Source organism: Pinus tabuliformis, chromosome 4_2 (genome assembly GCF_031772625.1).
Source record: "Pinus tabuliformis cultivar Carrire ecotype Pingquan chromosome 4_2, CPIR1, whole genome shotgun sequence".
NCBI classification, from domain to species: Eukaryota; Viridiplantae; Streptophyta; class Pinopsida; order Pinales; family Pinaceae; genus Pinus; species Pinus tabuliformis.
This window is the reverse complement of record NC_142304.1, coordinates 712,569,788-712,591,323: the sequence shown is the minus strand read 5'-3', so window position 1 is coordinate 712,591,323 and position 21,536 is coordinate 712,569,788. Positions and strand designations below refer to the sequence as shown.

The 21,536-nt window shown below is 35.1% G+C and overlaps 2 pseudogenes; one reads left to right on the top strand and one right to left on the bottom strand.

Annotated features, from left to right (window-relative positions):
• The first annotated feature begins 1,016 nt into the window (after nt 1-1,016).
• LOC149171494 (uncharacterized) lies at nt 1,017-7,591 on the top strand (annotated as a pseudogene).
• A 1,403-nt stretch (nt 7,592-8,994) lies between these two features.
• Nucleotides 8,995-12,201, bottom strand: LOC149171493 (alpha terpineol synthase, chloroplastic-like; annotated as a pseudogene).
• Between the last annotated feature and the right edge of the window lie 9,335 nt (nt 12,202-21,536).

The following is a 21,536-nucleotide window of genomic DNA, read 5'->3' as shown; positions in this document are numbered from 1 at the left end:
AATGTTTTTCTCTGGTCTAGATATGTGCCAGCCAACAAGTAGATGTGGGAAACCATTCACATTGTGGGTTGGCCAGGTGGCCAGAATATGTTTCCGTGAATGATGCTCATATTAGAAAAATGAAAAAACAAAACCAAAAAAACATTAAACTTTGATATCGTATCAATAATTCGAGTTCTGTAAATAAATGGTCCTATAAACAATCAGCCACGCTAAAGTGAAGTAATGTTTAATAATTAGCGATCAAGCGCAAAGCCTACGATGAGGAACTTAATATCTCAACATATGTAAGATTTGTTTGAATACTGTTGTAACTGTATTAGCAATAGATTTTATAATTAGCTATGTCGATAGAATAATTAGATTTTATAATTAGCTATGTCGACGGAATAATTCATATTGAGTAATGGCAACAACCGAACATAAGTTGCTAGGCTAGATAATAGTTATATTAACATATTGAAACTCATATAAATTTATAATATATGTTATATATATGCCATGTAGCACGTGAAACTTCGATTCTCTCTGGGAAAATATCAGTTTCTTTGATTTTTGATATGAAACATATTTTCTGATTTCTCGGTTTCCTGAGTCTTTCCACAGCGATGCAACATCATTTTACAGGGTGCCCAATCTTAGGGTAAGCCAATACCTTGAAGCCTCTTTTAAATGCAGATGGTGAGGATAAATAAATTCCAGTTCAAATAAGCTTTTCAAGATAGTTTGTCTCATTATTATCAAGATCTTTTATTTTCTACTTTTATAGTTTCCCACCCAACCATGTTATTCCATCCTTGGGAATGGTGGTTGAATTGTGATCCATGAACTTGGGATTGCAATTTGCATGAGTCGTGGCCACAAATTTCTTTGTTAACCAAAATAGTTCTTGTCAAATAATTATGTACTTTTCATATTTTTGTGCAACTGAATCCAAGGTGCCTGAATTAGTAATTGTTTTGATGGTGATTTAAAGAGGGGACAATGGACAAAAACTCAGTCTAATTGCCGAGAATATGGATCTTCGAGGAAGATTAGTGGAACAGCTTGAGTGGTTCCCTAATTCAATTGGAAAGGTTAGCAACCTTGTCCAAGTCAATTTGTCTAAGAACTATATTGTGACACTTCCTAGTTCCATAGGAAATATTTCCTGGTTAACAAATTTAGACTTGCCTTCAAATCAATTGCATAGTCTTCTTGATTCCATTGAGGAGATTTCAAGCCTGACTAATCTAGATTTACACGGCAACCACTTGAAGAGTTTTCCTCCCTCAATTAGGGATCTTTCTAGTCTTACAAATCTTAACCTGAGTACAAACTAGCAGTCCTCACCACCAGAGTCTATTGGGAAGATGACCAACTTGAAAAGCCTAAATGTAGAGACAAATGAGATAGAGGAACTACCATATACAATTGACCAATTTACTGCTCTCATTGAATTGCGAACTTATTTCAATCACCTCAAAGCATTGCAAGAGGCAGTTGGAAAGCTTGTGCCTTCAAAAGTCCTAACACTGCACTATAACAGAATAAAAGAGCCTACCAACTACTATGGCTTCTTTATCAAGTTTGAAAGAACTTGATGTGAGCTTCAATGAACTGGAGTCAATACCCAAAAGCTTGTTCTTTGCTACTAGTCTTGTCAAACTAAATGTTGGCAGAAATTTTGTTGACTTGCAATCCCTTCGTTGGTCCATAGGAAATCTTGAAATGCTTGAGGAGTTAGATATCAGTAGAACTAAATGTTGGCAGAAATTTTGTTGACTTGTAGTTGTTGGAATTTGACAACTAATTAATGTAAATTTGGGTAAAATTCTATTAGTTATTGACAAGTTAGTTTTATATCGAAACAACAGTTATGTAACTGAGTAGGATCATATAAAACTAATGAATTCCCGAACTATTGTAATGGAGAATCATTTATTGATTAAATAGAAATTCCAATCCCTTGCCCCGTGGATGTTTCCTTGACACCCTGTAAGGGTTTTACCACGTAAATATTGAGTTTTTACTTGTGTGGTTGTATTCAGTTTCATTTTCTTTCTTATTTAGTAACCTCTTGTAACTACAAATGGTATCGGAGCCTGTATGCAAGGAGGAGGAGCGTGGAACGAACTCTACTCTCTGCGTGTAAATAAAAAGGAGTCTATGCTGCCAAAACAGAACCTGTGTCTCTACTCTCTATGTGTAAAATCTAGAACCATCGAGGAGCAAGGAGGAGTCTACGCTGCCAAACCAGAACCTGTGTCTCTGCTCTCTGCATGTAAAACACAGAACCGTGGAGGAGCGAGGAGGAGTCTACACTACCAAACCAGAACTTGAGTCTCTGCGTAGCAAAAATGGTGGCCAATGCGTGAAGACTCAAAGGTGAAATCACAGTGTTGTGACTTCGATGCAAGAGGTGATTGACCGAACCCCATGTGCTTGTAGCAAAGCAGTGGTCAGTCTCTGCTCTGCGTAGCAAACACGATGGCCAGTCTCTACGTAGCAATAGCAATGGCTAGTGCATCAAGACTCCCTCCGTGAGTAAAGACCCTCTGTGTGATCATCTTTGGAGGTGAATGCAGAGGTCACATCGCTGGTGGAACGTTCTATTTAGAGCTGCCTAGAATTGCATTGAAGCCGCTGGGAATTATGTTGAAGCTGCTGGCCTCTCCAAAGCCATAGAGAATTCATCATTGGTGCCGCAAAGCATTCATTGTTGGTGGAACGTTGTCCATCGTTGGCAGTCCGGTGTGCAAATACTGCATGAAGAGGATTTTTGAAGGAAAACCAATATTGTTTCTCACTGTGGAGGCCAGGTATGTTTTTTTCTCTTTCAACAAAATTTGTGAATAAATTCAGGGTTTGTTAAAAGGTTTCTTTGAATTGAAGAACAAAGGATTTTTTTCCCAGGAAACTGAAATTAAACAAAAGGGAATTTGTAGGTTTTCTAATTCAATTAAAAAAAATTGGGAAAGTAAAACTCTGAATTTTTTATTTGTTGGGGAATTTGTGAAATTTTTCGAGAAAATTAAAGTAGGGAAAATTAAAAGCATGGAAAATCCTTTGTTGGAAGAAGAAAATCAAAATAATTTTTTTGAAAGAAACCCTAGTTGAAAGACCAAAACCCTAGGAGGAAAGAAATGGCCAAGATGACGAATGTAAAGTTCGAGGTGGAGAAATTCACCAGCAAGAACAACTTTGCTCTTTGGAAACTGAAAGTTAGGGATTTGCTGGTGCAACAAGGGTTGCACAAAGCTTTCGACGAGGCAAATAAGAAATCTGGTAGCATGAAAGATTCAAATTAGGGAGGACTTGGATGCCCGAGCTCTCAGTACCATCAGGTTATGCCTGGCAGATGAAGTTCTCTTCAACATTGTTGAAGAGAGTACAACTTCAGGGTTATGGGAAAAACTGGAAAAACTATATATGACAAAGTTGTTAACTAATAGAATTTATTTGAAAAGACAATTGTACACTCTTCGAATGAAGGAGGGTTCAAAAGTTGCAGAGCATTTAAATTATTTTAATACACTTATATTCCCATTATCAGATATGGAAGTTAAAATTCAGGAAGATGAGAAAGCTATAACCTTGTTGTGTTCTCTGCCCGAGTCATGGGACCACTTCGTAACTTTAGTCAGTTTGAGCACCGTTGATTCTTTCAAATTTGAATCAGTTGTGGGAGCTCTCTTGTCTGAAGAAGTACCAAGGAAATCCAATACTGAAATAGCTACACTAGAAGCCATGATAGCTAGAGGACGGTCAAAGGAAAGAGGAGAAAAAACAAGGGGGTTTTCCAGATCTAAATCAAAGGGAAAGAAGTGCAAGGCAAAATGTTGGCACTGCAACAAAATTGGACACCTTAAGAAAGATTGTTGGAAATGAAAAGAGTCTGATAACCCGAAGAAGGAAGCAAATTAGGTTGATTCAAGTATGACAAATGAAGTTTTATCTGCTGAAGAATTATGTATGATAGATGAAACTTTAACTGTATGTAATGTCTCTCAGGGTTTTGAAAGTTTGTTGTTAGACTCTGGTGCTTCTCATCACATGTGTCCACACAAAAATTGGTTTACTTCATATGAAGATGTAAATGGTAGTTCTGTGTTTATGGGTAATAATGTATCATGTCAGACTATTGGGATGGGAAATATCAGGATTAAAATGTACAATAACATAGTTAGAAAATTAACTAGTGCTAGACATCTAACTGAATTGAATAAAATTTTGATTTCTTTGGGAGTGTTGGATTCAGATGGTTATAAGTTTACAAGTCAGAATGGAGTGCTAAAAGTCTCTAAAGGCGCCCTAGTTTTTATGAAAGCAGAAAAGGTCGGAAATCTTTACAGACTCAAAGGAAGTACTCAGGTCAGTGAAGTAGCGATTGTGTCAGAAAAAGAAGAAGAAGGTACTCGCCTATGGCATCAGCGATTGGGTCACATGAGCGAGAAAGGTCTTCAGGTATTGATGAAACTTAAATCACTTCCTGATCTGAAATCTTTGAAGTTGGATTACTATAAACATTGTGTGTATGGAAAATAGTGTAAACAAAGATTTAAAACTGGAAATCATAATAGTAAAGATATTTTAGACTATATTCATTCTGATCTGTGGGGACCATCTCCTATTGTATCATATGGAGGTTCTCTATATTTTTTAATGTTTATTGATGATTTCTCCCGTAAAGTTTGGGTATTTATGTTGAAAAAGAAAGTTGATGTATTCAATATCTTTAAACAATTTAAAGAAATGGTAGAGAAAAGAACAGACATATTAATTAAATGTTTAAGAACTAACAACGGTGGTGAATTTAATTCAATAGAATTTGAACAATACTGTAAGGATGAAGGAATTGTTAGACACAAAACTGATCTTTATACTCAGAAAAATGGTGTTGCTGAATGTATGAATCAGACTCTTATGGAAAGAGTCAGAAGCATGATCAACAATGCTAACCTGCAAAAGGAGTTGTGGGCAGAAGCAATATCCATTGCTTGTTATTTAGTTAACAGATCACCTTCAAGAGCAATTAAATGTAAAATTCCTGAAGAAGTTTGGTGAGGTCAGTCTTGTGATTATTCACATTTAAGGATATTTGGTTGTGATGTTTATGCTCTTATTACTAAAAATCAACGTTCAAAATTAGATCCAAAATCGAAATGTTATGTCTTTGTTGGATATGACTATGTGGTGAAATGATACACGTTGTGGGATCCTACATCGTAGAAGAGAGTCATTAGTAGAGATGTAACATTTGATCAATCTTCTCTGTTAAAATCAAATGTTGAAAGAATTCAACAGGAACAAGTATCGCTAAATCAACAAATTCAATTGGAGGCTAGACCTCTCTGTGAAAGTCAAAAGGAAGATGAGACTTTTGGAGAAAAAGGTGTTGAAGATACTGCTGAAGTTTTTGAACCAGTTCATCAACTAGTCACTCTAAGAAGGTCTACAAAGGAAAGAAAAACTCCCAAAAGGTATGAAGATTCTGCTTCATCTTTTGCTTTGATTACTAAAGAGTGGGAACCTTCTTGTTATCAGGAAGCAGTAGATGATACGGATAGCGAAAAATGGAAAACAGCTATGGAACAAGAAATGGATTCCTTAGCCAAGAACAATACCTGGGATCTTGTAGAACTTCCTGAAAGGAGAAGTGTTGTTGAATGTAAAATGGGTCTTCAAACTGAAACAGAAAGTTGATGGAAGTATCGAAAATTATAAGGCGAGACTGGTAGCAAAAGGGTATTCTCAGGTTGAAGGTATCAACTTTCATGATATTTTTTCACCAGTTATAAAACTTGTTTCTATTCATACTGTGTTGGCACTAACTGCATTACTTAACCTTCAGTTAGAACAGTTAGATGTTAAAACAACTTTTCTACATGGTGATTTGAGTGAAGAGTTATATATGGAACAACCAGAAGGTTTTGTACAAGGTCGCAGCAGAAGATTAGTTTGCAAGCTCAGGAAATCATTGTATGGTCTAAGGCAGTCTCCTAGACAATGGTACAAGAAGTTTGACTCCTTCATGGTGAGCCAGAACTTTATTAGAAGTGAGTATGATCATTGTGTATACTTCAAGAGTTTCAATGGCATATTCATTATCTTAGCTTTGTATGTTGACCATATGCTTATTGCAAGCAAAAGCATGCAAGAGATCAACAAGTTAAAGGCTCAGCTCTCTAGGACCTTTGATATGAAGGATCTTGAAGGAGAAAAACATATCTTGTGCATGGAGATACACAGATACATGAAAAATGGTAAGCTTTGGTTATCATAGCAGAAGTATGTGGAGAAAGTACTTGAAAAGTTCTGTATGAAGAATGTGAAACCTATTATTGTTCCATTAGCTTCCCATTTTAATCTTTCTTCAGTTTTGAATCCTAGAACTGATGAAGAAAATAAGTATATGTCTCATGTGCCATATGTAAATGTTGTAGGCAACTTAATGTATGCAATGGTATCTACAAGACCTGACATTTGACATGCAGTTGGAGTTATCAGCAAGTTCATGGCATACCCAGGTGAAGAACATTGGTGAGTAGTGAAATGGGTGCTTCAATATCTACGAGGCACAAGTGACCATTGCATCATCTCTAATGGTAGTCAAGGATCATTCTGTGGATATGTAGATGTTGATTATGCAGGTGATTTAGACAAAAGAAGATCTACTACAGGTTATGTCTTTACTCTTGCAAGTGGAGCAATTAGTTGGATTTCAAAGCTTCAAGAGACAGTTGCGTTTTCCACTACCGAAGCAGAATATATAGTTGCTTTAGATGTCATTAAAGAAGCAATCTGGTTAAAGGATTTACTTGATGAGATTGGAAGGACGCAGGAGAAAGTGAATGTACTTTGTGACAGTCAGAGTGTTATTCACTTGGCTACAAATCATACTTATCACAGCATAACCAAGCACATTGATGTAAGGTATCATTTTCTGGGACATGTGATCGATGGCGGAAAAATAGCTCTTCAAGAGGTCCATACACGAGAGAATTGTGTAGACATATTCACAAAGCCAGTTACAGTAGAGAAGCTGCGATGGTGTTTAGCTTCTCTTGGCTTGCAGAAGAGATCATGAATGGGCATGGGCAAGGGATTAGGAAAATTGTTGTCAAGGTGGAGTTTGTTGGAAATTGACAACTAATTAATGTAAATTTGGGTAAAATTGTATTAGTTATTCACAAGTTAATTTTATACCGAAACAACAGTTATGTAATTGAGGAGGCTCATATAAAACTGATGAATGCACGAACTATTGTAATGGAGAATCATTTATTGATTAAATATAAATTCCAATCCCTTGCATCATGGATGTTTCCTTGACACCCTGTCAAGGTTTTACCACGTAAATCTTGAGTTTTTACTTGTGTGGTTGTATTTAGTTTCATTTTCTTTCTTGTTTAGTAACCTCTTGTAACTACAGCAGTCCCTTCGTTGGTCCATAGGCAATCTTGAAATGCTTGAGGAGTTAGATATTAGTAGAAATCAAATAAAGTTCCTTTCAGTTTCATTTGCTATGTTAAATAAACTTCGAGTGTTTAAAGTAGAAGAGACCCCACTTGAAGTGCCTCCAAAGCATGTAACTGAAATGGGAGCTTAGGTAATGTACAATGTCAATGTTCAACATATATATTTGGTCTTTCAAACCATCCAGATCATATTTCTTTGCTCTTTTGGAGTTTGTGAAGTACAGGAATGAACAAATTTCTAAGAAGGAAGAAAAATCACAAGTTTCCAAGCCCAAGAGGAGGTGGTCAAAATTTCTATCATGTCTGCTAATCTTGACTTGAAATGAAGAAGCAAAGGCTATGTCAAAGCTTCAATAGGATTGCTACAAAATGAATTTCTGGTAAAACTTTAGTTCTACATATGCAAAGATTAAACATTCCGTTTCAACTTAAACATGGATCATAATATTGTCATGATCGAACAACTTTTGCATTTTGGTAGGGCACAAAATTTTACTTTTTTATATATGTGACTTGTTAAGCAACACCAAAATATGAAGAGTAGCAGGAAGCCCATCATTTGACCTTTTAGGATCCACTTTTATTATAAGCTTATTCGAGAAAACCCACTCCAATCATTTGACCTTTTAGGATCCACTTTCTTTATAAGCTTATTCGAGGAAACCCAATCCAGATATTCTGAGGGAGCTTCTGGGGTTGTACTCTATACCCCAACTAGATCAGGAAGTGTGGCAACTTTCAAATGTACTATTAATGTGTCTTTTAATCAGTCATAAATCATAAATGAACACTACTTAGAGGCCACTTGATTGTTGAGGTCTTCCAATACTCTACACCCAAACTGGATCAGGAAGTGTGGCAACTTTCAAATGTACGATTAGTGTGTCTTTTAATCAGTCATAAATGAACACTTTCAACATTACTTGGAGGCCACTTGATTGTTGAGGTCTTCTGTCGCTTTTAAATTTGACAATTATAAATGCTTTGCCTTTGCTTATAAATTTGAAAACTGTAAATGTGTTTCCTTTGTAGTTAAAATTTCTGGTACAAACACGGATTCAGGCAAATTAGTTGTATTTATTTGATGTGTAGATGGGCATTGTTGAAGGTTTTGAAAGAGCTACCTCTCTCTACCTGTTAGTTGCATTGCCCAATTAATTTAGATCAAATTAACAAGGCATATTCATCCCTGCATCCAAGCCACACAACAAAACATAGCATTGCCCAATTAAATTTAGATCAAATTAACAAGGCATATTCATCCCTACATCCAAGCAACGCAACAAAAGGCATATTAATCCCTACATCCAAGCAACGCAACAAAACATTTTTGTCCTGAAATTGCAAATCCGCAGGGACTACCGCTACACCAGTGGCACTTGTTTAAATAGTGGCAGGATACAGAAATTGAAGAAGGTGCGACTCATCGACCTATCTTAACTTCATAAGCAACCTTCATCATTAGGTACATATAATCCAGCACACAATCAGGCAAGAAAGTGCATACGGTTATCTCTTTAGGTCTAACGTGTGATTACAGAGGCACAAGTTCAAGAACGGTTATCATTACCAAATCCTTTATTTCATTGGTTGCGAAGCTGTAGCCATCTCGGTGTTTGTAGCCATGATGAACAGCTCTGCAGACGTCAAAAGCATGTTTCTCTGGTTTGAGAAGCTCCCAATTTAATTCTTTGATTAAGTTATCGACCATGGCATGGATATGATTGACAACATCTTCCTCTGTTAATCCGGGATTCTCTTTCATATAACATGATATACATGAAGCTTCTTCTCCACGGGCACTATCTGCCTGCAATAGCCATGCCAATGTCAGCATTTATATTCTAATGAAATCTCCTTAAAATTAGTGGTTCAATGCCACGTAAAACTTCTTCTATTTGAATTTGGTTTGATATATGTCATACCTGGTAACAGCGAGTGTCACCTTTAAGTAGAAGGATGCCAGCCGCCAGGCTACTGAACCTCGATGGATAGTCGATTTCCTGTAGGATGTGGTGAGGAAAAGGAATGTCCATCGAGAGGATTGGTTGTAACATGGATATACGATAACCAAAACTAATCTTGCCATTTTCGTAGTACTCCTCGAATGTTGGAAGACAACCAGTGGAGATCCACTCTGCTTCTTTCATATACGAATCAAGATAGTCTTCCCACTGCACATACACAAGCAAAGCAAATTAACTAATCACCAACGTGGCCAAATCATTGTTCAAATATATGTAAGAATCCTTATTAACCATTATTAACCATACAGCGTGTCGAGCATAGTTGATGGTATCTCGGCCTTGAGACTTCTTCGCCACTTGTGCCATTTTATTTACGGTTTCATAAAGCACTGTGTACACTTGTTTCATGTATTCTGGAAGGGAGTCTGTCGCTGATGGATCCCATCTGATCATATGCAATCGTAAGAACAAATTTTGCTCAAATCAGTTGATCGCTGTATAGGCATTTTAAGAGCAAGAAAAAATTCTTCTCAAAGTTTTTCACTGCTGTTACCACCTCTTAACTGCTGCTGTGAAGAGTTGGAGCTCTTCCATCGTTCCGAAGGTGTCATAGATATCATCCAGAACAGTGACAAAATGACACATTTTGGCAAAACTGACTCGGAATGCAGAATGTTGAGGATCAATCGCAAGGCCAAAGTGCAGTATTCGACATGACGGTGGCGAACAAAATTCATTTGAGAGAAGCCTGAATCCTTCCACCATCTAATGACAAACGATTATATTTTGCTATTGAATATTGGAAATCATTAGACTATTGACACCCAGATTTTGTGTAAGAAGAAAATATAATCCAGTAGGAAAGCTCATCACCTGGAGATATGTTTTAACTCTCTTTCTTGTATGGAGTGAAATATATTGAACTCCAATTTTGCAAGTTCTAAAAGTTTTTCGGTGTCCACGTATGACATCCATGGCATTCTGTAAACAAAAGTCCAACTAGTATTAAGTGGAAATACCATAGGGAAACTAAACCATTTAAAAACGGAGTTCTGTGGTAGAAAGTTAAAAAGGCAAGCCTCACTGCTTAAACAGGAAATAAAGTTAGATTGGCTGACTATTTCAGGATGAGAGCAGGATCGTTTTCAACATAAAGACAAAAATCTATAAAATACCTACTAGAAAAATCTATAAATTAAAATCAGTTGAAGTCGCGGAAATTAAATGGCCAGTGAGATAAATGTCCTACTCATTATATCCAAAGACGTCCATGTAATGCCTTGCTTCCAATCGTGGAAGGTTTGTGTGCCAACCATATTCCATGACGTATTCTATCTGCAGCCACAAAATTCACATTATTATAAAACGCTTGTTGTAAATTAGCAAATGTACATCACATCAGAATCGCTCCTTTTTTTTTCCAAAAACTCTGTAAAGAAGCCGTCAAAAAGATAGACGCCCAAAGAAATTTACTACCGAAATTTATTTATCATTTTTTATTGCTTCTTATCAATTTCCCTGCCTCACCTGTCGTGAAAGACTGGATAGCGGAATCTTTTCTAGATATTCTTTCAAGTATATCGTAGAAAATATTTGACCGTCTTCCATAACTTTCTCATATGGAAAAGCAACGAGCGATGCCCGAAATAAATTGAAAACAGTTCGGATCTCTCCTTGATCTGTTTGAATGGAAGAACTGGCAAACTGCCCCTTCTCGTCTTTAAATTCTTCCAAAACACCTGATATTCATGTATTATCAAATCTATGATTGTATTAGCAAATCTATTCAATCATAAAGGAAATTATACGACGGATCTACCTACTTGAAGACACCGGGTACCCGTGTAGTCGAAGAGTTCGAAGCCCCAGTGCAGTTGAGTTGAGATCACTAACAGCAGTTTCTCTGCCACATCCGATGCGTTTCTCGCTCCAGTAACTGTACGTGAAATCAATTTAATCATGTGTATGCCATAATATATAAAGCAGAAATAAATAATGATGATGAGGCTATGATGACTGGCCTGTGAACATAATCCAGCGCTGATTTGATCTCCACTTTGAAATGCCTATCGATTCCCAAACGTTCGATGCTATCGACCATGGAAAGGCGTGAAAGCAGATCATTGAGGGGAGTGATTGATAGTCCATCTTCAATTTCAGTGAACATCTCTTTCACTTCCTTGATAAGTCTCTCTGCACGTTCACGGTATGAAGGCTCCTGACCCATGTACATTCAGCACAGTAAATATAGAGGAAAAAAATAGTTATTTCTTTAGCTTCAAAAGGAGAAATATGTATTGAAGAATAAGTTGAAAATTACGTCATAATGTGTGGAGAGAGCCTGTACGAAGTCGTCGCCCCAGAGGTTGGAATGATGATTCGCTATGCGTTTTTTTTATGGAAACTTTTATTTCGTAGACTATAGAAAAGTAAATGCTGGCTGACATGTCAGGTATTTACTTTTCGCTCTCTCACAGTATCTGAATCGAGATAGCAGCCTCGAAAAAAAAGACGAAAAATAAATGCCTGATATGTCAGCGAGCATTTACTTTTCTATAGTCTACAAAATAAAAACCGTCGTCTCCGTCTCTTTACACCAGCATCCGATACAGCGATTATGGAACACATGGTGATGGAAGTTGTCACGGCTTTCCGTCACACATTCCAAAAGTTGGGATTGTTGTAGAGAAAGGCTTGAGGTCATGAGTAGAACTGGTCAGCGGTTTGTGAAGGGAGGATTTGGAAGGCAACGCTAAGATAGAAAGTATAGCCATTGGAATCTAATTAAGGAACTAAAAGTTTAAGTCACAGGTTTTGGTTTATGGTGCCATTCGAATTAACGAACTGAAATTTATAGGATGCAACTCTATCCCTTTATTTAAAATAAAAAATTAGATCAGGAAAAGCTGCGGTGCATATTTAGCGCAATAAAGGGTCACAGTATCACTGATTTACACCCTTTCGGATTTCAATCTTCTATGATTTGGAAGTATATGTTTCGGAAGTATTCCCGATCAGTGATCAAATTCAAAGGGCAGGTCTTAATTTCATTTAGAAGGGCACATATTTAGGTCGTACTTTTATAATGAAAAGCATAAAAAAAAAGAGCAATTCAATTGACAACAGTAAATTATTTTCAAATTTCTTTTTATTTTTTCACAGGAGAATGGTGGAACAACAACCCCATGGATGTTGTGTATAAGGCAGGTCTGATATGAGCTGCAACTAATATATCGGATGCATTTACCATTAATAGATAAACAGGAGACCTATATTCTTGCTCTAGTTCAGATAAGGATTAATTTTGTACGAAATTTTGTGACCAGAACGTTCAAGCCAATATACAAGTAGCTCAATCAAATTTAAGTTTATTGCATGAATGAAAAAATTCAGTAAAATTCTAAACAGGTTTAGGATTCAACAAAAGAGTGTACAAAGGTGTATATGTTTTTGGTATCTCCTTTTTTAATATGAAAACATACCAGGAATTGGGAATCCGCAAACAAATCAAATCTAGTATGTTAGGAAGCATGTTGAATGCGCTCCTCTCCAAGCATAAATCGTGCTTAAACCTTGCTTGACAGGCGTTCGCTGAATGATGAATCTATGCTCCTCTCCAACTTAAATCGTCGTCAAACCTTGCTTTGGGCAGCCTCCAGGCACAACCCACTGAAATTACAGACCTAATACATGGCCCATATTGACATCTAGTCGGTCTCAATTGAAACTACCAAATATAATGGTATCAAAGGGTAATTGTGACATGAGAACTTCCATCATATGCACAATTAGAAAAAACAACTCAAAAAGAAACTGTTGTTTTTGAAATGGGAGCAACTAAGAAACTGCCAAATCTAATGGTATCAAAAGGTAATTGTGACATAATAATTAATAAGAACATGCATCATATGCACAATTAGAAAAAACAACTCAAAAGGAAACTTTTGTTTTTGAAATGGGAGTTTCTGAAATGGGATTTAAGTTTTAACATGAAAAGAAATTTACAAATTCAACATTCCTAAAATTCTAATTTCAGAAAAAATGAAATTTAAAAAAAAAAAGGTTGACAATTTAACAGCGCTTCTTAAAAAATTTTAAGATATTATTCCAATTTTTTTTTTAAATGACAAAAATCAATTTTTAAATTTTTTTTGACTGGTAAAATTTTCTCCCTACTTCTCTGACGTGCCAGAGACCCTTTGAAGGGCTCTGATGTGTTCAATTTTGATCCCTGTTCCCGATATATAGGACTCTCATACACGCTTTTTGGGTTTTTGGAGGTATTCCCGATATATTCTGTGATGTTTTTTAGGTTTTTTTCCTAAGTATTCTAATGTACAGTTTATTTTTGGATGTTGAGGTTAAGTGGATTTTTTTGGGTTTTTGGAAGTATTCTAATGGTTATTTTTTAAGATTTTTTAGGTTTTTAGAAGTATTTTAATGGACAACTTATTCTTCGATGTTGAGGTTAAGGGAATATTTTTTGGGTTTTTGGAAATATTCTAATGGTTATTCTCCATGTTTTTTATGTTTTTGTAAGTATCTTAATAGACAGCTTATTCTTAGATGTTGACGTTAAGGGGATTCTTTTTGGGTTTTTGGAAGTATTCTAATGGTCATGCTTCAATGTTTGTTAGGTTTTTGGAAGTATTCTAATGGTTATTCTATGATGTTTGTTAGGTTTTTGTAAGTATTCTAATGTACAACTTATTCTTGGATGTTGGGGTTAGGTGGATGTTTTTTTGGGTTTTTGGAGGTATTCTAATGGTTATTCTTCCATATTTTTTAGGTTTTTGGAAGTATTGTAATGGACAGCTTATTCTTCGATGTTGATGTTGATGTTAAGGGGATTTTTTTTGGATTTTTGGAAGTATTATAATGGTTATTCTCATATGTTTTTCATGTTTTTGGAAGTATTCTAGTGGACAAACTTATTCTTCGATGTTGATGTTGATGTTAAGGGGATTTTTTTTGGGTTTTTGGAAGTATTATAATGGTTATTCTTGTATGTTTTTTATGTTTTTGGAAGTATTCTAGTGGACAAACTTATTCTTCGATGTTTAGATCAAGGGGATGCTAATTTTTCAGATGATGAGAGCTGGGGATGCTAATTTTTCATGATGAGATCCACGGAACATCCAGGGGATTCTAATTTTCGGATGATCAGATTAAGGGGATGAGATTGGCACTTTTTAATGCATATATATGTGTTTATTTTTATTTTTTTGGGAAAGGATTGATGGCAGGGATTCTAATTACGGGGATGGGATTAACACTTTTTAATGAATATATGTGTTTATTTTTTATTTTTTTCTGAAAGGATGGATGAGCGGGGATTCTAATTTCCCTAATTCTCACAAAAGGATTGATGAGTAGGGATTCTAATTTCGCTAATTCTCAGGATGATGAGATTAAGGGGATAAGATTAACACTTATTATTGCATATATAATATATATTTTTCGTTTTTGAAGTATTTTGATGGGTAGATTTTTTTTGTGATGTTGAGGTTAAGGAGATTTTGAAATTTTAAAATGGGATTTTAATATGCAATTTTTTTAGCGTAGTTTAAGTAATAAACGAAATGGTTTTTTTAACGCATTTTTTCTGTTCAAAATCTTGTACATATTTTTAGCGTTGTTTGATTTATAAAAATGGAGTTCCTGACACGTTTTTTTAAGGGTGATAAATCTATTTATACATTCAAAAGTGTCTTTTAAACAACACGAAATCACAATCTCACCGGAAATTGTATTATCTGATTCAAGCAAAAAATTAAAAATCATTTTGTTTAATAGTTAAACTACACAATTTTTGTTATTGGAGATAATAATAACATAGTTGTAATATAGATAGGGTATATACATTTAAAAAATATAACTTTATAAATACTTTTTAATTAAAGATTTATTGAATAAAAATTAGTTGGAAGTCAAAAGTTTATGTATTTTAAAGAAATTTCGTTTGAATGATTTTAACATATTTTTAATAGTTGGAGGTTAAAAATTGAAATGACGAGGATTGAATTTTTAAGGTGTTTAGGGTAAATTTCACCAGGCTAGCATTTTATTGGATCTAGGTTTTGGTAACTCATAGTTTTTCCTATGGTATTTTCATGTAATTAATGGCAGAAGTGTCTTCATACACACAATTTTATTAATCAAGAAAATAAATTACATGATAATTTTGCAAGAGTTTACACACACTTGCAATCAGGAGAATGAACTATATATAAGCTTAATTCCTAACCTATTCTAGTTATGAACTACTTATTAAATTAACAAGTGTCCATTTACCATAAATGCAATTCTAACCAATCTACTAACCCTACTCCTAAATTGGAGCCTAAGATACGACATTATTCTAGATGTCATATCTTTTACAATAATATTCTATTTCTAAGTGTCTCCAATATTTAATTAAATATTCTAAATAAATAGATTTTCTATACTAACTTTGTGAACTATGAATTTTGTATTTTGGATCATCTAACGTTCCCCCTATGATCCAAAGATACATTACAACAGATACCAAGTTCATCTCTGAACTTAGTAAATTTGATCCTGCTAAGTGTTTTAGTGAAAATATTGGAGACCTGATCTTTTGAAGAACAATAAACTGGCTTGATGACATCCTTGGAAATGAGCGATCTAATGTGATGATACTTGGTGTCCACATGTTTTGTTTTGGAATGAAAAACTGGATTCTTGGCAAGCTTTATGGCTGACTCGCTGTCGATGAATAATGATGTAGCTTTTGCTTGTGGAATGCCCAAATCTTGCAAAAATCTATGCAACCAAATAATTTCACATGCTGCTTCCCATGCTGATATGTATTCTACTTCGGCTAAAGAAGTGGCCAATGTAGCTTGTTTCTTGAAACTCCAAGGTCCTACAGCTGACCCCATGTTCATTAAATAATTGGACGTTGATGCTCGATCATCAATGCTGCAAGCAAAGTCGGCATCTGAAAACCCACCAAGTACAAAGTTTTTAGTCTTTTTGTAAAGAAGACCAAAATATTTTGTTCCTTGGATATATCGTAGAACCCTTTTGGCTGCATTCTAATGGTTGTCTCGCGGTTCCTGCATAAAGCGTGAAAGAATACTAACTGCATAAGATAGATTTGGTCGAGTCGTTGTCAGATAAATCAGGCTGCCAATCAACTGTCTATAAGTAGTGTTGTCCACCTTTTCCCCCCTTCAAATTTTGAAAGTTTCAAGTTTTGTTCCATGGGGGTAAGAACAAGCTTGCAATCCTACATTCCAAATCACTGAAGAACTTTTGCTGCATACTTACTCTGAGAAATGAAAATATGATGTGGACATTGGAATACTTCAACTCCAAGATAGTAGTGAAGTAGTCCCAAATCTGTCATCTTAAATCCTACATGTAACTCCTTTTCCACCTGTACAACATGATCATCATTGTTTCCAATAATAATCAAATCATTTACATACATAGCAAGAATTAGAAAATTTTTACCGTGTTGACGTACATACAAAGTATCATCAAATTCACTTCGTTGAAAGCCAACATTTCGAAGGTATTCATCCATTTTGGCATACCAATCTCGTGGAGCTTGTTTAAACCCATATAAGGCCTTGATCAGTTTGCAGACTTTATTTTCTTTCCCTTCAATTTCAAAACCTGGCGGTTGTGTCATATATACATCTTCTTGTAAATATCCATTGAGGAAATAACTCTTTACATCCATCTGATAAACTTTCCATCCTTTTTGTGTTGCTAATGCAAGTGTTAAGCGAATGGTGTTCCATTTTGCCCTAGGAGCAAAATTTTCCCCATAATCAAATTCTTCCTTTTGTGCAAAACCCTTAGCCACAAGTCTAGCTTTGTACTTGTCGATTTCTCCATTTTGGTTGTACATAATTCTATAAACCCATTTGCATCCAATGGGTTTAACACTTTGAGGACAATCAAGAAGTTTCCAAGTGGTGTTATCTTGAATTGCCTTATATTCTTCAACCATAGCTTGTTGCCATTCTTTATATTTTACTGCCTCTTTGTATGTGGAGGGTTCAGTAAAATCATTCGTGATCAAGGCAAAATTTCCATCATTCCTGGTTGACCCCCCTGTTCCCGTTTTATTTTTCTCATTAGGCCTTACATCTTTCAAAAGATGAACAACCCATTTTGGAAATTGATGCTCACTCGTTTGAGATTTTGAAAAGTCACCATCATTATAAAGAGGATTAATGTAAACATAGGTAGGTTGATCAACTGCAGATTTTGGGGGTGGAGAATCATTTTCAGAAGAACTACTGCTACTAGGAGATTCTGATGAACTATCAAAAGGCCCAGACTGTGTTGGTGAAGTAGATGGACTGGATGAATCATCTTTAGAGGAAGGAAAATAAATTTCATACCAATTTTGTGAATTTGGTTGACTTTGAATGTTTCCTTTCCTTTTATCTCCTTTTGTTTCCAATTTTTGAAGAAGATGTTCTATTTCTTTAGCACTCTTACTCTGAGTTTAATAAAAAATTACATCTCTTCTGACAATAAATTTCCCATTTGAAAGAAACTTGTACCCTTTCTTCTCATCCGAATATCCAATCCTTGTGCATTTCAAACTTCGTGAGTCAAGCTTAGTTCATTTTTATTTTGGAACTAAGGCATAACACACGGAACCAAAAACTCTAAGGTGTTTAACTTTAGGTGTGAAACCAAACCATGCTTCATAAGTTATGATTCCATCCAAAGAAGCAGTGGGAGAACTACTCCTTAAGTAAACAACTGCATGGATTGCTTCTGCCCAACAAATAGGACTTAACTTTTTAAAAGTTAACATAGATCTCATCATTCCTAACAAAGTGTGATTCATTCTTTCTACTACTCCAATTTGTTGTGGAGTGTAGACATTTATAAGATTTCATTTGATCTGATTGTCTCTGCAATAACTATGGAATTCATTTAAATTGAATTCTCCTCCATAATCAGTTCTAAGAGTGCGAATATTTTCTTTGACTTCATTTTCAACAAGGTGATGAAAAGTTTTAAACTTTTCAAATGCCTCTGACTTATGCTTCAAAAAGTAAACCCATGTCATTCTGCTGAAATCATCAATAAAGAGAGAAATATTTTCAACCTCCTAGAGAAGCTTGCAAGGGTCCACAAATGTCACTATGTACTAATTGCAAATGCATGTTTTCTCGCCATGAACTTGTTGGGAAAGTCTCTCAACTTTGTTTTCCATCAATGCAAGCTTTACATCTTGCGTTTTCTTTCCTGTTTGTAAGAAGTCCCTTAATCATTCCTTGTTTTTGCAATTGAGAGAGACTATCAAAGTTTAGATGTCCTTATCTCACATGCCATAATCTGATAAGTGAAATGTTTGTGCTTGCTACCCTTGCATAGTCGAAATTCCTTGGAATAATTGTTCCTTCCATTCGTAACAGTCTTCAATCTTTATAACCTATCATCATTGTTTGCATGTTCTCTTTAATTGAATTAATTTTAACTAGGACATCCTCCAAAACCACCTGAGAACTGTGACAAGATGACACATTTTGGCAAAGCCGATTCAAAATGCATAATGTTGAGGATATTGAGGATGAGTGGCAAAGCAAGATGCCAAAGTGTAAAATTCCACGTGATGATGCCGAGAAAACGTCAATTCAGGGAAACCAGAATCTTTCCACCATCTACTCATGAATTCGTAGCTCTTTATGTTATTTTGAATCCATAACTGTCTCCTAAAAAAACATGTATAATACAATAACAAAACTCATATAGCCTGTAGATATGTCTCAACTCCCTTTGTTGTATGGATTGAAATATATTAAAGTCCAATTTTGCAAGTTCTAAAAGTTTGTCGGTGTTCATAAATGGCATCATAAAAATAGAAATTCCAACTAATCACAATTGAAATACTATAGGGAAACTAAAATATTCAAAAGCAGATTTATGAGGCTAATAACAATGTCCCATTGGGTAAGTGGGAAGCAAAACCACTTCTCGAATGGTTAAAAAAATGATCGATGTAATCAAACTAAGCTACCCGAGTACAATCATGTAAAATATTTAAGATGATGATGGTTTTATGAGAGAATTTTGATGATATAACATATCTAATCTTTATCGTTTAACAATTAAAATGATGAATTTCACATTTCATAAAATGTTTAAATATAAATATTTACAAATATAAAATGTATGAGTAATTAATATATGGTTATAGGGTAGAAATGGTATATGATATAATTATGGTGAGGAATTAATAAATCTTTAATTAAGTGGTCCGTGAGATAGTTGGCATACTGATTATACTTTTCGTCGAGTCCAAAGACGTCGATGTAATTCCATGCTTCCAATCGTGGGAGATTTGTGTGCCAACCATATTCCATAACGTATTAACAACTTTTTAATGTGAGATTAGGGCGGCCGATTTTTTCGGATGATGATAGTAGATATATTTTTCGTTTAAAGGTATATATAATAATATTTGTCTCTTTTGAAGTATTCAGGTTTTTTTTGTTGGCTGGGGAGAGGATGTGGAGGTTAAAGAGGATGTCGAGGTTAAAGGGATTTTAATTTTTTGGATGATGAGATTAAGGGGAATTTTGGCATTATGAAAGAAGATATATTTTTTTTATTATATAAATTATTTGTCTTTTGGAAGTATGGAGAAAGCTCACCGGAGAGGGAGATGGTATTAACATTTTTTAATTTATATAGGGTATATATTAAAGTAGGTAAGATTAAAGGAGGAGGACGAGATTTTACTTTTTTGGATGATGAGATTAAGGTGTTTTTAATATGTAAATTTTTAAAGAGAGATGATATTAACACTTTTTTAAATGTATTTAGGGTGTATATTAAAAAGTAGGTAAGTTTAAAGGAGGAGGAGAAGATTTTAATTTTTTGGATAATGAGATTAAGGGGATTTTAATTTGTAGTGTTTTTTTTTTAATGAGAAATGATATTGACAATTTTTTTTGATGTATATAGAGTATATATTATAAAGTATGTAAGTTTAAATATGTAATTTTTTTATTTATTTATTTATTTATTTATTTATTTTTTTTATATTATATAATATAATGGGAGATGATATTAACACCTTTTTAATGTATATAGGGTATATATTATAAAATACTTAAGTCTAAAGATTTTTTAGTTTAAAAAATTATTTGAAAAAAATGAAAATTTTAGTTGGACTTGATAATATTATTTATTTTAATGAAATTTTGTTTTAATATACTTTTAATATTTGGAAGTTAAAAAATAAAATGAGATGGATGAAATTCTTAAGTAAATAAGGTAAAATTGACTTGGTTGGCATTTTATAGGATAAGTTTTCTTTTTTTTGATCAAGTAAGAGTAGGACCTTCTATTAATCTAGCCAATAATACATAATTTACATGTAGCCGCACTCGCTCTATGAGAGTTCAACAGACGACAGGGCAGGAAAAATCCGAACCACGCACCCAAAACCATGAGAAGCCTGAACAAGAAAACCGGTGAGATCTAGCCAAACACTTTGGGCAAAAAGCAAGCAATCGACCATCTGGTCGTACTGATGTGCACCAAATGAACCTTGAACTCCTTGGAAGATGGGTCCATAGAACCGAGGCCCACAAAATGCCACAAATGACCTGCCGAGGGTCCACAAGAATGCCAACAACAAACCACACTTAAAACTTTCTTACGGACTCAACGAAAACTTAAGGCCCAGCACTCTAAACTCTTTCGGGTCTAAAACACCAAACCAACTAACACAAACAAATCTCCACCATTGATCACCCGACTTGGATCCGACGGTCTTCGTAGATATCGGGCGGACAAGTAGCGCGAGGGTTAACCACCTGATGAGGGTGGTTTTCTCTCACCTCCTCTCCACAACGTGTCGCACGAAGAGTGGAATCGGGGGCCAACCTCAAAAAACTAGAAACCACTTGGACCCCGCCGATATACCACTTGTGGTTTTTGAATCGCTCGTCTCGCGGAAAAGCATGCACGCTCTTTTCGCCAAGCGGAAACCGTTAATCCAGTCCGGCGGGTGGTTCTTGAGCCTTCCTCCCATATTCTCTGTCAAACACCATCTAAGAAATATAAAAATGGACAACCAAACCTGTGGTACTTCCCAAGT